This window comes from Staurois parvus, unplaced genomic scaffold (genome assembly GCF_062004578.1).
Source record: "Staurois parvus isolate SC_StPar_1 unplaced genomic scaffold, SC_StPar_1.0 ptg000012l, whole genome shotgun sequence".
Lineage (NCBI taxonomy): Eukaryota > Metazoa > Chordata > Amphibia > Anura > Ranidae > Staurois > Staurois parvus.
The window spans coordinates 5,385,016-5,398,218 of NW_028317808.1; positions in this window are offsets into that span (position 1 = coordinate 5,385,016).

Genomic DNA, 13,203 nt, shown 5'->3' on the forward strand with positions numbered 1-13,203 from the left:
GCAGGACTTACACAAACCTGGGACTGTGAGTAACATGGAAGGTTCTGAGGGAATGATTGCCAGTATGTCTGATAGTGCAGCTGCTATCATGGTGGTGTCTGCAGTCTCTGGCCGTGTGTGTGTCCAGCTTGGCTGAAGCTGAGCTCATGGCTGCCTCTGTGTCCATCCTTGCTCCTTCCATCTCAGGTCACGTCTCTATTCCAATCAGTGGTCTGATGGTCCCGCCCCTAGTCCCGTCCCACCCCTAGTCCCGTCCCGGCTCCCTGCTCTGCACCCTCCCCTGTTTCCACCTCTACTCTCATTTCAGCTCCTGGTTCAGTGCCCGCCCATGGCCCTGTCCCACCCCCTGGCTCAGTGACTGGTCCGGGTGTAGGCTTTGCTCCCGTGTCGGGTGCCATCTCTGCACCCGCTCACGATCGCGTCACTACCTCTGTCCCGCCCCTTGGTGCAGTGTCCGTGCTTAGTGCGGTCTCTACTCTTGTTTTGGGTGCCCTTTCTGCACCCGCCTATGGCCGCATCACTGCCCCGCCTCCTAACTCAGTGTCTGGTTCCAAGGCAGTCTCGGATCCCGTCTCGGGTACCGCCCATGCACTTGCCCATGGTCACATCATTGTCCCACCCCCTGGCTCTGTGTCTGACTCTAAAACAGTCTCAGATCTTGTCTCAGATGCTGCCCCTGCACCCGCCCATGGTCACGTCATTGCCCCACCTCCCGGCCCTGTGTCTGGCCTGAATACAATGTCTGCTCTCGTGGGGGATACCTCCCAAGCAACCACCCATAGTAATGTTAATACTTCTGCCCCGCCTCCTGTTTCAGCGTCCGTCCTTAATGTAATCTCTGCTTCTGCCTTGGATGCCGCCCCTACACCTGCCATTGGTCCAGGCTCTGAGATTGCTCAGGGTCCCGCCTCCACTCCAGTCCCGGCTCAGAAGCCGGTGCTCAGCTATTCAGCTGCCCTGAGGGGCAGTCAGAGTATGACAAGACCATCTGAAGTGCTGGCTGGAGGGTTGGAGACCATGGTAAAATGTAGGAACGTGGTTTAAATCAGGTGGAGAGGGGGAAGCTCGCCCCCCAGTAGGCGAGAAGTTATTGATAGGTTACTAGAGATGGGCTTTAAAGCCCAAGACTTATTTGCCTTTATAGCGCCTGTTGGTACAGGGGAATTCGATGTTTCTTTTGTGAAGCCAGAGAGCCTGGATCTCTCCTGGCAGAGGTATGAGGGGGGGGGGGTGAAAGGACACTTCCAGGTGGGAGGGGTTGGAGCCCAAGGTGGTCTCCAGGCAGTCCCTGATTAAAAATATAACTATCCTTGTCAGAAATGAGTCTATACATGCTGCTGACCAATGATTTGGCTGAGCAGGTGTGGGGATGTGATGGGTCCCATGAGGAAGCAGCTAGATGACAGGGGAATATGGACGGGTGGGTGGTCCACAACGGTGAGACTGAAAGTGGTGGGGAATGTCATCAGCCATATCCCATTATCAGCCTTCCTAGGTAAGGATAGGCTGGTGATATTTTATGCTGGCCAGCCCAAGCTGTGTCACAAGTGTGGCAGCAAAGGACATTTTGCATCACCTTGTAGTGTTTTAAAATGCTCATTGTGTCAGGAGATTGGTCAGGTGGTCAGAGACTGCAACCAAATCAGATGCAATCTCTGCCAGGAGCTTGGCCATTCTTACACTAGTTGTCCAGAGGCCCTGCACAACATGCCTGGGATAGTAGAGGAATTGGCCAGAATGGAGGCTGAGGATCCCAGTGAGGCAATTGAAAGGCAAGTTTCTGTTGAGTCGGTGGCTGCTCCAGTTTCAGTTGCACCTAGTGCATCCCCTGATGTGTCTGTCTCTCCTCCTGTTGTAGTGTCTCACCCTGTTTCTGTACCTTCCCAGGTGTTGTCTGCCCCCCCTCACATATCCCCCCTCTTCAGGTCAGTCAAAAATCCGGGAGGCAGCTAAGGGTGCTGGTGTTGGAGGGCCCTTTGTGCCTGCTCCCCTGGTGTTGCTCTCCCGTCACCTTTTGAGTCGGGAGAGGGACTCTGTGGCTACGGGTGGTAATCAGGAGGATTTTGGTTCAAGCTCAGGGGTTGAGGGGGTAGGGGGGGAGGACAAGGGAGATGGGTGGTCTGTGGTGGGGAAGGGGGGTAGGAACAAGCCTGTGCTCTCCCCCGCCTCATCTTTCTCCTCATTGGAGGTGGAGGAGGTTTCTTTGTCTAACAAGTTTGGGACCTTGTCGGGGAAAGATGGGGACATAGGTGAGTCCCTTTCCCCGATGGAGGATGAGGAACAAGGGGGCTCTCTCAAGAGGGCGAGGCCCCCTTCTAAGGTTGGGAAAACAAAGGTTAAGAAACGACCATCTCAAGCATCTTAATGGCAGTTCCCGCTCCGGTAAAGGTGGCAACCATTAATGTTGCCAGCATCAAATCTGTAAGAGCTGGTAGTACAGCTTTATTTTTGCTCAGCGGGATTGGAGCTGATGTTTTGTTTTTGCAGGAGACCTGGCTTAATTGCCTGGCCGATTTACATCTGGGAAAAAGAGAGGTGGAGATTGAAAGGTGTTTGGTCATGGATGTCCTTGTGAAAGGGCAAGAACTGCGTTTAATTAATGTATACGGTCCCCAGTCAAAGTGGGACAGGAAATGCCTTTTTACAAAGATTAAGCCATTTCTTTTTACGTCCCAGCAGGTTGTCTTTGGAGGTGATTTTAACACCATCACTAGGCCCAAAGACAGGAAAGGCCCCAACGACAGGCTGGGATATGACAGCATTTTCCTAAATGCAATAGTTAGGGAAGCGGATCTGGAGGACGCCTTAATTAAGTGCAGCCCGGACAACACGGGGTTCACATATAGGAGAGGTAGAAGTGAGAGCAGGATAGATAGGTTTTTTTTGAAGGGGACTCCGCCTTCTCGGCACCTGAGTGTCAGGCGGTGGAGTTTTCCGACCACCTTTTATTAACTGTGACTTTGAATGCCTCAGATACGCCGCTGAGGGGAAGGGGTGTCTGGAGAATGAATTAGGCTCTGCTAGAGTACAAAGAGGTGAGACAACCCTTTGAGGATTTTCTTCAGGCTCAGGAGACCATTCTGGATTTTTCTGGCAGTAAGTCGGAGTGGTGGGAGCTTACCAAAGTGCGGATCGGCAGGTTTTTCAAGGCCCTAGGTAAGAGAAAACAACTTGAGAGATATATTGCCTATCAGCAGTTATGAAGGAAGCTGGACCGCCTTGTCTCTGAGGGTGGAGATTCTGGGGCAATCTCAGAGGTTAAGCTGCTCTTAAAGAAGCATCAGTATGATCGGCATGCCTCTTTGGTTCTGGAGAGGGATTACGGGAAATATCACTCACCCTACCCTTACCAGAGCTGCAAACAGAGCATAGCGGTTAAAACGATCAGTGGTCTGAGAGATAGTACAGGTTCCTTGAGCAAATCCAGGTTGGGGATCCTGAAGGTCTCAAGGGCTTTTTTTGAGGATCTTTTGAGAGAGAAGCACCTTGACTGGGCAGGGATGTCAAGCTTCCTGGATTCTACACCAGGTTTGGAAAATAACACTCCGCCTACACGTTTGACAGGTAAGATCACGGCTGAAGAGGTTGCCAAAGCGATAGATAGTTTGGCCATTAAGAAGACGCCAGGGCCAGACGGTTTAACAGCTGAATTTTTTAAGAGCTTTAAATCCCGCTTGGCACCTCACCTAGCGGAGGTTTTTAATTGCTATTTAGAGGAGGGTTTGCTTCCTCCCTCCATGAGGAAATCAGCCGTGATTTTGCTGTAAAAGATAAGGACTCTTTGATGATTGAGCATTAGCCTGCTCAATGTCGATAGAAAGATTCTGGCCAAGATTCTTTTCTGGCGCCTGTCGTCAGTGGCAGCAAGTCTACTTTTGCAGCAGCAGCACTCTTCGGTCCAGGGCAGGAGCACCTTTTCAGCGGTGTTAGCTGTCCAGGAGGCTCTGGAGCGGTGCAGGGCTGATGGTTGTGGGAAGTACTTGCTGGCGTTGGATCAGGCTAAGGCTTTTGACCGGGTTGATCACGAGTACCTCTGGCATCTCCTTGGCAGGTATGGCCTGGAGGGGAGGTTCACTGGATGGCTGCAGACACTGTATAAAGGGGCTGAGAGCTTCATGTTGGTCAATGGTTGGGTTGGGCGGCCCTTTGGGGTTGGCTCGGGGTGCACCAGGGGTGTCCACTGAGCCCTTTGCTTTATGCCTTTGCCATCGACCCCTTCATCAGGAGGCTAGATGGTGGGGTGTTGGGCGGGGTGTCGGGGGGCACTACTGGTGAGTCACCTCTGAGGGTCGTGGCCTATGCTGATGATGTGTCTGTCTTCATCTCTGGGACTAGTGAGGCGCAGGAGGTGGTCTCGGTGATGGAGCAGTATGCGGAGGCATCAGGCTCCAAGATTAAACACGACAAATGTAAAGTTTTCTGGAAGAGCAGGGAAGGTGAGGGTTTCAAGCTCCCGGATGCCTTCCCAGAGTCCCGTCAGAAGATCAAAGTGCTAGGCATTGAATTTAGACCTGATGATTACAGTAAAACAAATTGGGAATCCAGGTTGTCAGATGCCGATGTCAAAGTGAGATGCTGGAAGGGTTGGAGGTTGTCCCTAAGGGAAAGGGTCGACCTAATTAAAACCTACTTGGTCCCCATTTTCTTGTACGTCAGTTTCGTCTGTCTCTTGCCAGAGTCTCTCTATATGAGAGTTTACAGTTGTTTCTTCCAGCTGTTATGGGGTAACAGACTGAACCTTGTGAAGCGGAATGTGACTTGCCGATCCAGGCGGGAGGGTGGCCTAGGTATGGTCAACCCGATTGTTTTTTTCTCTTTGATGTTTATAAAGCACAATATTGGTAGTATGCTAAAAGAGAACCCACCTGCATGGTTAAGTCTTTTCCAAGTTTGGTTTAGACCTTTTCTGGGCTGCTGGGAGAGTGGTGGGCCGGTGAGAAGCTTGCGGATCAAGCATGGTAAGCTCCCGGCTTATGTCGCCCCGTGTCTGAAGATTCTTAGGCGGTGGTGTGTGACTGCGGAGGAGGTAAGGTCGCTCCCTGGGAGGCTCCTAAGGGAGAGGATTGTGGCCTCTGCGTTTCATGCACCGCTAGCCTTGAAGGATTGCCCGGGCCATATCTTGAGGGAGGGTCTGCGTTTATTAAATATGGAAAGGATTCCCTTAAAATTTAGGGACCAGGCCTGGCTTGCGTTCCACGGCAGGCTCTACATGAGGGGAAATTTGAAGCACCGTTCTCTGGATGACCGTGGTTGTCCGAGGTCGGAGTGTGGGGGTGAAGTGGAAAGTATGGACCACTTCTTGCTTCAGTGTCCCTTCAATGTAGAGGTGTACAAAGAGGTGGGGAGGGCTCTAGACATCCCCTTCCTGCACTGCATGTCTTATGCACAGTGGGTATATGGGACATTAGAAAGTCATACTGGGTATGATTTAAATACACTTTTTCTAGTTTGTCTAGTTGTCCATTTATTACACGTGGAATGCATGGTGTCAGGACTCCTTGTAGCAGAAGGTCCTTCCTGTCCAGGTGATGGTGCGTGACATCCTTGGTGAGGTTGGGAAAATTCGGGGTCTTGAGAAAGACAGGCTGCGGCGAAGGGTCTGGACAAAGGTGTGGAGGATTATCAGGCCTGTAGCGGCAGTCTGTTGATCTCTTGGTGAGGTTGCTGTCCTGTGTTTTCTCCTTTTTCACCCCCCCTAGATTTTTGTCTGTAGGTTACTTTTTGAAAGATGGCTACACATACCTGATGGTCTAGGTTTCTTAAACTTCGTTGGGTAATGTATTAGGTTTTTTGTTATGTTTTCTAAAAGCCGTAGAGGCTAATTTATAATGTATAAGGCTTCCCCTGGTAAGGGGTAAGTTGTGGGTATAGGTTGGTAGGCCAGAAAGGCCGGTACGTGTGAAACAAGTGTGTCTTCCCCTGTAAAGGGCTAAAAGCTGTGGAAAGCATGTATAGAAGGATAATAGGTAGGCTGTTAAAGCCGTCCTTTGTTGTCTTGTTTACTTTTTCTGGTAAAAATGGAGGTTTATAAAGACAAGATCCTTAAGTAGGTAAAAATTATATGTCCTGGTCCTAATGATCAGGTTTTTCTTTGTCTGTTATGGGTATTATTATAGGAGGGTAATCAGTTTTTTTTCCTTTGTTTGTTACCAAGTAGGATGTTTACGTTATTTATTCTTTTGATATTTTTGATATTTTTGTATAAAAATTGTTTCTGGTTACAAGTTTTTTTCAAATAAAAAAATGTCCAACTTCTTTTGCAATTACCTTTTGAGGCTTTCCCTCCTTATGGAGGGTGTCAGTGATGGTTTTCTGCACAACTGTCAGGTCAGCAGTCTTTCCCATGATTGTGATTCCTACTGAACCAGACTGAGAGACCATTTAAAGGCTCAGGAACCCTTTGCAGGTGTTATGGCTTAATTAGCTGATTAGAGTGGGACACTTTGAGCCTAGAATATTGCACCTTTTCACAATACTCTCATTTTCTGAGATTGTGGATTTGGGGTTTTAATGAGCTGTAAGCCATAATCATCACAATTATGACAAATCACGGCTTGAACTATCTTGCTTTGCATGTAATGAGTCTATCTCATATATTAGTTTCACCTTTTAAGTTGCATTACTGAAATAAATGAACTTTTGCATGATATTCTAATTTTTTGAGTTTCACCTGTATGTATATACAGTTGCAAGAAAAAGTATGTGAACCCCTTGGAATTACGTGGAGTTTTGCATGAATTGGGCATAAAATGTGCTCTGAACGTCATCTAAGTCGCAACAATAGAAGAACACAGTCTGCTGAACATAATACTACACAAACATTAGATGTTGCCATGGTTTAATTGCACATAACATGTAAACATTCACAGTGCAGGGAGGAAAAAGTATGTGAACCTTTGAACTTAATAACTGGTTGACCCTCCTTTGGCAGCAATAACCTCAACCAAACATTTCTTGTAGTTGCAGATCAGACCTGCACAACGATCTGGAGTCATTTTGGACCACTCCTCTTCACAAAACTGTTTCAGTGTAGCAATATTCTTTGGATGTCTGGTGTGAATCGCTCTCTTAAGGTCATGCCACAGCATTTCAATCGGGTTGAGGTCAGGACTCTGACTGGGCCACTCCAGAAGGCGTATTCTGTGCTGTTGCAGCCATTGTTTTGTTGAATTACTTGTATGCTTTGGGTCATTGTCCTGTCGCATCACCCATCCTCTGTGGAGCTTCAGTTGGCGGACAGATGGTCGTACGTTTTCATGCAAAATGTCTTGATAAACTCTGGAATTCATTTTCCCATCAATGACAACAATCCGTCCAGGCCCTGAGGCAGCAAAGCAGCCCCAAACCATGATGCTCCCTCCGCCATGTTTTACAGTGGGGATGAGGTTTTGATGTTGGTGTGCTGGGCCTTTTTTCTCCACACATGGTGTTGTGTGTTCTTCCCAAACAACTCAATCTTGGTTTCATCTGTCCACAGTATATTTTGCCAGTAGTGCTGTGGAACATCCAGGTGCTCTTTTGCAAACTTTAAACGTGCTGCAATATTCTTTTTGGGCAGCAATGGCTTCCTCCGTGGTGTCCTCCCATGTACTCCATTCTTGTTTAATGTTTTCCTTATTGTAGATGTGTCAACAAAAATGTTAGCATGTGCCAGAGATTTCTGTAGGTCTTTAGCTGACACTCTGGGATTCTTCTTTACCTCATGCAGCATTCTGCGCTGTGCTCTTGCAGTCATTTTTACAGGACGACCCCGCCTAGGGAGAGTAGCAACAGTGCTAAACTTTCTCCATTTGTAGACAGTCTGTCTTACCGTGGACACATGAACATCAAGGCTTTTGGAGATACTTTTCTAACCCTTTCCAGCTTCATGCAAGTCAACAATTCTTGATCGTAGGTCTTCTGAGAGCTCTTTTCTGCGAGGCATGGTTCACATCAGAGAGTGCTTCTTGAAACCAGTAAACCCAAATCAGGTGTGTGTTTTTTAAGGACAGGACAGCTGTCAGCAACACATCCAATATCATCACACTGATTGGAGTCAAGGTTGGCTCACTCCTGGCTCCAATTAGCTCTGGGAGAAGTCATTAAGCTAGGGCCTCACATACTTTTTCCTCCCTGCACTGTGAATGTTTACATGTTATGTGCAATTAAACCACGGCAACATCTAATGTTTGTGTAGTATTATGTTCAGCAGACTGTGTTCTTCTATTGTTGTGACTTAGATGACGTTCAGAGCACATTTTATGCCCAATTCATGCAAAACTCCACGTAATCCCAAGGGGTTCACATACTTTTTCTTGCAACTGTATATATATATATATATATATATACTGTATGTGGTGTATTCTCACTTCATTGAGCAGGCCAGCATAGAACTTGATAAATTTTACACAGCAAAAGCATGGCCAAGGGCTCTTTGCTATGTTAATTTTATGCAATATCACCTTGGCACTTGGGGGCCAACTTGTTACATTTCAAAAGAGGTACCGTATTTGCCGGCGTATAAGATGACTTTTCAACCCCTGAAAATCTTCTGAAAAGTCGGGGGTCATCTTATATGCCGGTATACGGTGAGCCGGTGTGTCAGGGCGGCACTTTTTCCAGGGGCGGTGTCCTCCAACGGACACTAAGTACAGGGGTGGGCAGAGGGGCTGCTGTACCTTACCTGGCTCCGGTCCCACGATGATCCAGTCCAGGAAGCGCGGCTGCTCCTTCTTTCAGTTCGGCAGCTCGATGGTCGCGCGGCCGCTCGGCTCCGCCTCCTTACCGGTGATTGGGCGCCAGCGCACACAGGCGACCAATCACCGGCGAGGAGGCGGAGCCGAATGGCCCCACGAAAATCAAGCTGCCGAACTGAAAGAAGGAGCAGCCGCTCCTCTCCCCCACTGACACTAACGATGGGGCACTATTCCTCCTCCACACTGACACCAATGATGGGGCACTATTCCTCCTCCCCACTGACACCAATGATGGGGCACTATTCTCCCCACTGACACCAATGATGGGGCACTATTCCTCCCCCACTGACACCAATGATGGGGCACTATTCCTCCCCCACTGACACCAACGATGGGGCACTATTCCTCCCACTGACTAATGATGGGGCACTATTCCTCCCACTGATACAAATGATGAGGCACTATTCCTCCCACTGACACTAATGATGGGGCACTATTTCATCCACTGACACCAATGATGGGGCACTATTCCTCCCACTGACACTAATGATGGGACACTATTCCTCCTACTGACACCAATGATGGGGCACTATTCCTTCCACTGACACCAATGATGGGGCACTATTCCTCCCCCACTGACACCAACGATGGGGCACTATTCCTCCCACTGACTAATGATGGGGCACTATTCCTCCCACTGATACCAATGATGGGGTGCTATTCCTCCCACTGACACCAATGATGGGGCATGATTCCTCCCACTGATACAAATGATGAGGCGCTATTCCTCCCACTGACACTAATGATGGGGCACTATTTCATCCACTGACACCAATGATGGGGCACTATTCCTCCCACTGACACTAATGATGGGACACTATTCCTCACACACTGACACTACTGATGGGGCACCATTAGTGTCAGTGGGAGGAGTAGTGCCTCATCATTGGTATCAGTGGGAGGAATCATGCCCCATCATTGGTGTCAGTGGGAGGAATAGCACCCCATCATTGGAATACCATACTGAAATTCCATACCATATTGAAATCAAATCTGATGTTTTTTCATTTTTATTTGGTGTGCGTTGGAAGAGGGGTAGTCTTATACGGCGAGTATAGCTCAAACCCTATATTTTACCAGGAAAAGTAGGGGGTCGTCTTATACGCCCAGTCGTCTTATACGCCGGAAAATACGGTAATTTGCAAACTTGCAAGGGTGATAAAATGCAGACTGCTCAGTCAGACTTGAAAGGACTACTATCTACTATCTAATAGCATGAAAAGGGGTATTAAGTATGGTAAATAGCATTCTTGTTTATCTAATTAATTTAGGAAATATCTAGACAACTTTTATTAGAATTTATGACTGCATCTGTCCAAGCCCCAAAGGCATTACTCGTCACCCAGAAGATCAAAGGGGCTACTAAAAGTGGCCAATCAGAGTGCTTGTCATTCCATTTAATTGGGAGAATGTATATATTAGGGAATGTTCTTTTGGTTAAGTTGTGACAGGTGAAAGTGGGTCTTTTGAAGGTTTCTGTTGATTGCATGAATACTCTAAGTATCCTGTCATCTGCCTTGTCTGTATCTCTGTTTCATGAATTGTTTCTGGGCCCAATAAATGCATCTCTCTGGAAAAGAACTGTAGGACTAGTTGCTGCTGGAAAAAGTACATTTATAAATATACACTCATCATCCGTCATTCATCCTCCTATTAATAGACGACAACAGTTCCCTGAAATTAAGCGATCTACCACTCACAAGTTCAGTCACCCACCTAAATTCAATTAACCAAACTGGGCCATAAATTGGCAGCCTTAATACAGGTTATTGAAGAAAAAAAACCAAAATCAGAAAATAAGTATGGTAATTTCATCAAAAGCAATTTAATTTTCTCACTAGGTATGATCAAGGTGATTTCGGTAACTCAGGATTTCACTTTTAGCTGGATCAAAACAGGCTGATATTGATGGAAAGTTACCACATGTATGGTCAGCTTACCTCTCCATTCATTTTGTGGTGGTTGTGATACAGTATCTTGCTTTTAATAGAGTGTTCTGTCCTCACTATGTGTTTCCCTGTATGTAACTTGACATGCAGCTAAACCCTCCTATTCTGCAACAAGCCAGACTGAATGTATTCTTCAATCTTTAATAACAAAACAGGGTGGGTGAAATTATTATATTAAAAAACAGATAAGAAGTACATATAATCAATATTAGAGACATTCAGACACAATGAGACTATTTGTTGTAGATGACAATAAGTGCATGCTCACCAGCGATACTGCCTGTAAGGGATATAAGTTCAATCCATGATATGCATTGCAGAGAATTATGGCTGGTTCCTTCTCTCTCAGTTTCTAAGATGGAGTCTGAGTTCACCTTTTCTTAGAGTGAAAGAGTTTTTTATTAGGCTAAACAATCTCTAGTTTCTGTATTACATCTATTCTTGGCTCCATTTAGTTGTCAAATTTAATACTGCAGGCAGGACAACACTGAATTTCCCTGCTGGAGGCAGAACCTAGAGCCTATTTATTTTGTAATAGTTGTGATAGAGTATCTTGCTTTTAATAGAGCCTAACACTTAGTCATCTACAGAAACAAGCAGTCTATCACAGGACACTTCCAGCAACATGTTAATTATACATACCTTCTATTATCTTTTATAAACCTATAGATCATTATTGGAAATATTTGAGAGCTCAAGTATATCATATCTTGAATTTTTGAATTACTTCAAAGTAAATGTAACATTAAAACTGCTAACAGCAACACGAAGCTTGACAGCAGAAACCCTCTATTAGTTTCTGTACTAGGTATTTGATTGACAGTTTTTCCTAGAATATTTTTAACAGCTCATACAATTATAATAGCTGAATTTCAAGCAAAATGTAAAGAACAGAACATTAAATATTACCAATAAAATCCAATGATATTTTGGGGGCCAACCATGTATGACATTTTTCATAAATTCTTCTTTCACTAGTTAAAATTTACAATGAGCACCTGAAGCAAAGAAAATGAATATACATACTGACAATTTCATAACAAACCAGGCTACATAATAATACAGAATCTAAAACAATAAATATTTAAAACATGGCAAACTGATACACTCCCATGGCTTCAACTATCACCTCTATGCCGACGACACACAAATTTACCTCTCCACCCCTCACCCCCTCACTCTCCGCCCGTATCGCCCACCTCCTGAACGACATATCAAACTGGATGTCGCTCCATTTCCTCAAGTTAAACCTGTCCAAATCCGAGCTCCTAGTTTTCTCCCCAGCCCGCTCCCCCCCTCATCCTCTCCATCACGACTAGCAACGCCAAAGTCCTGGATGTCACCCTGGACTCAAACCTTTCCTTCCAACCTCATGTCCAATCACTATCAAAGTCATGCAGGCTCCACCTCTGCAACATCTCCAAGATACGTATGTTCCTCACCCCAGACACTACTAAACAACTCGTACACTCCCTCATTATCTCACGCCTGGACTACTGCAACTCTCTTCTCACTGGCCTACCCAAACAAATGCTATCCCCACTCCAGTCTATCCTGAACTCATCGGCCAGACTCATCCACCTCACCAACCACTCCACATCTGCCACCCCCCTTTGCCAATTCCTTCACTGGCTCCCGATTGCCCAACACATTAAATTCAAATGACTAACTCTGACATACAAAGCCATTCACAACGCTGCCCCAAACTACCTCACTGACCTGATACCCAAATACCACCCTACCTGTGCCCTTCGCTCCTCACAAGACCTCCTACTCTCTAGCTCCCTGGTCTCCTCCTCCCACATCCTACTGCAAGACTTCTCCAGGACTTCCCCCATCCTCTGGAACTCCCTACCCCAATCCATCAGACTGTCACCTACCCTCCTCACCTTCAGGCACACCCTGAAAACCCATCTCTTCAGGGAAGCCTACCCCACCCTCACCTAACAACCGATCTCCTCCACTCCTCCTACCACTCCATCCCCCACAGCCACTTCCTCCTGTACCACTATCCCCTCCCTCCTAGATTGTAAGCTCGAAAGAGCACAGCCCTAGAACCCCTCGTGTATTGTATTGTACTGTATTGTATCATGTTCTGTCCTCCTCGCTAATGTACAGCGCTGAGCAAACCCTTTGGTGCTATATAAACACTGTATAATAATAATAATAATAAAACATAAAACAACATTGTGTTTGTGTACTAAAGAAAAACAGTTAAATAAATTAGGTTATTCTATAGACATTATTTTTGTTCGTTGATATACTAAAAGGAACTAAACAGTATGTGTATAACCTTTTGAGCTGCTATGTATATACATCCTATTGATGAGCTGTTTGCACCAAAGACACTCCCATATATCTGTGTGTACACTGCTAATAAATGATAATAAAGTGCCGCGCTTCACACGCTAAAACATAAGCACTATATTCCCAATGTGCTAATATACAGTATATTAATACCGTATTTTCCGGCGTATAAGATGACTTTTTACCCCTTGAAAATCTTCTCAAAAGTTGGG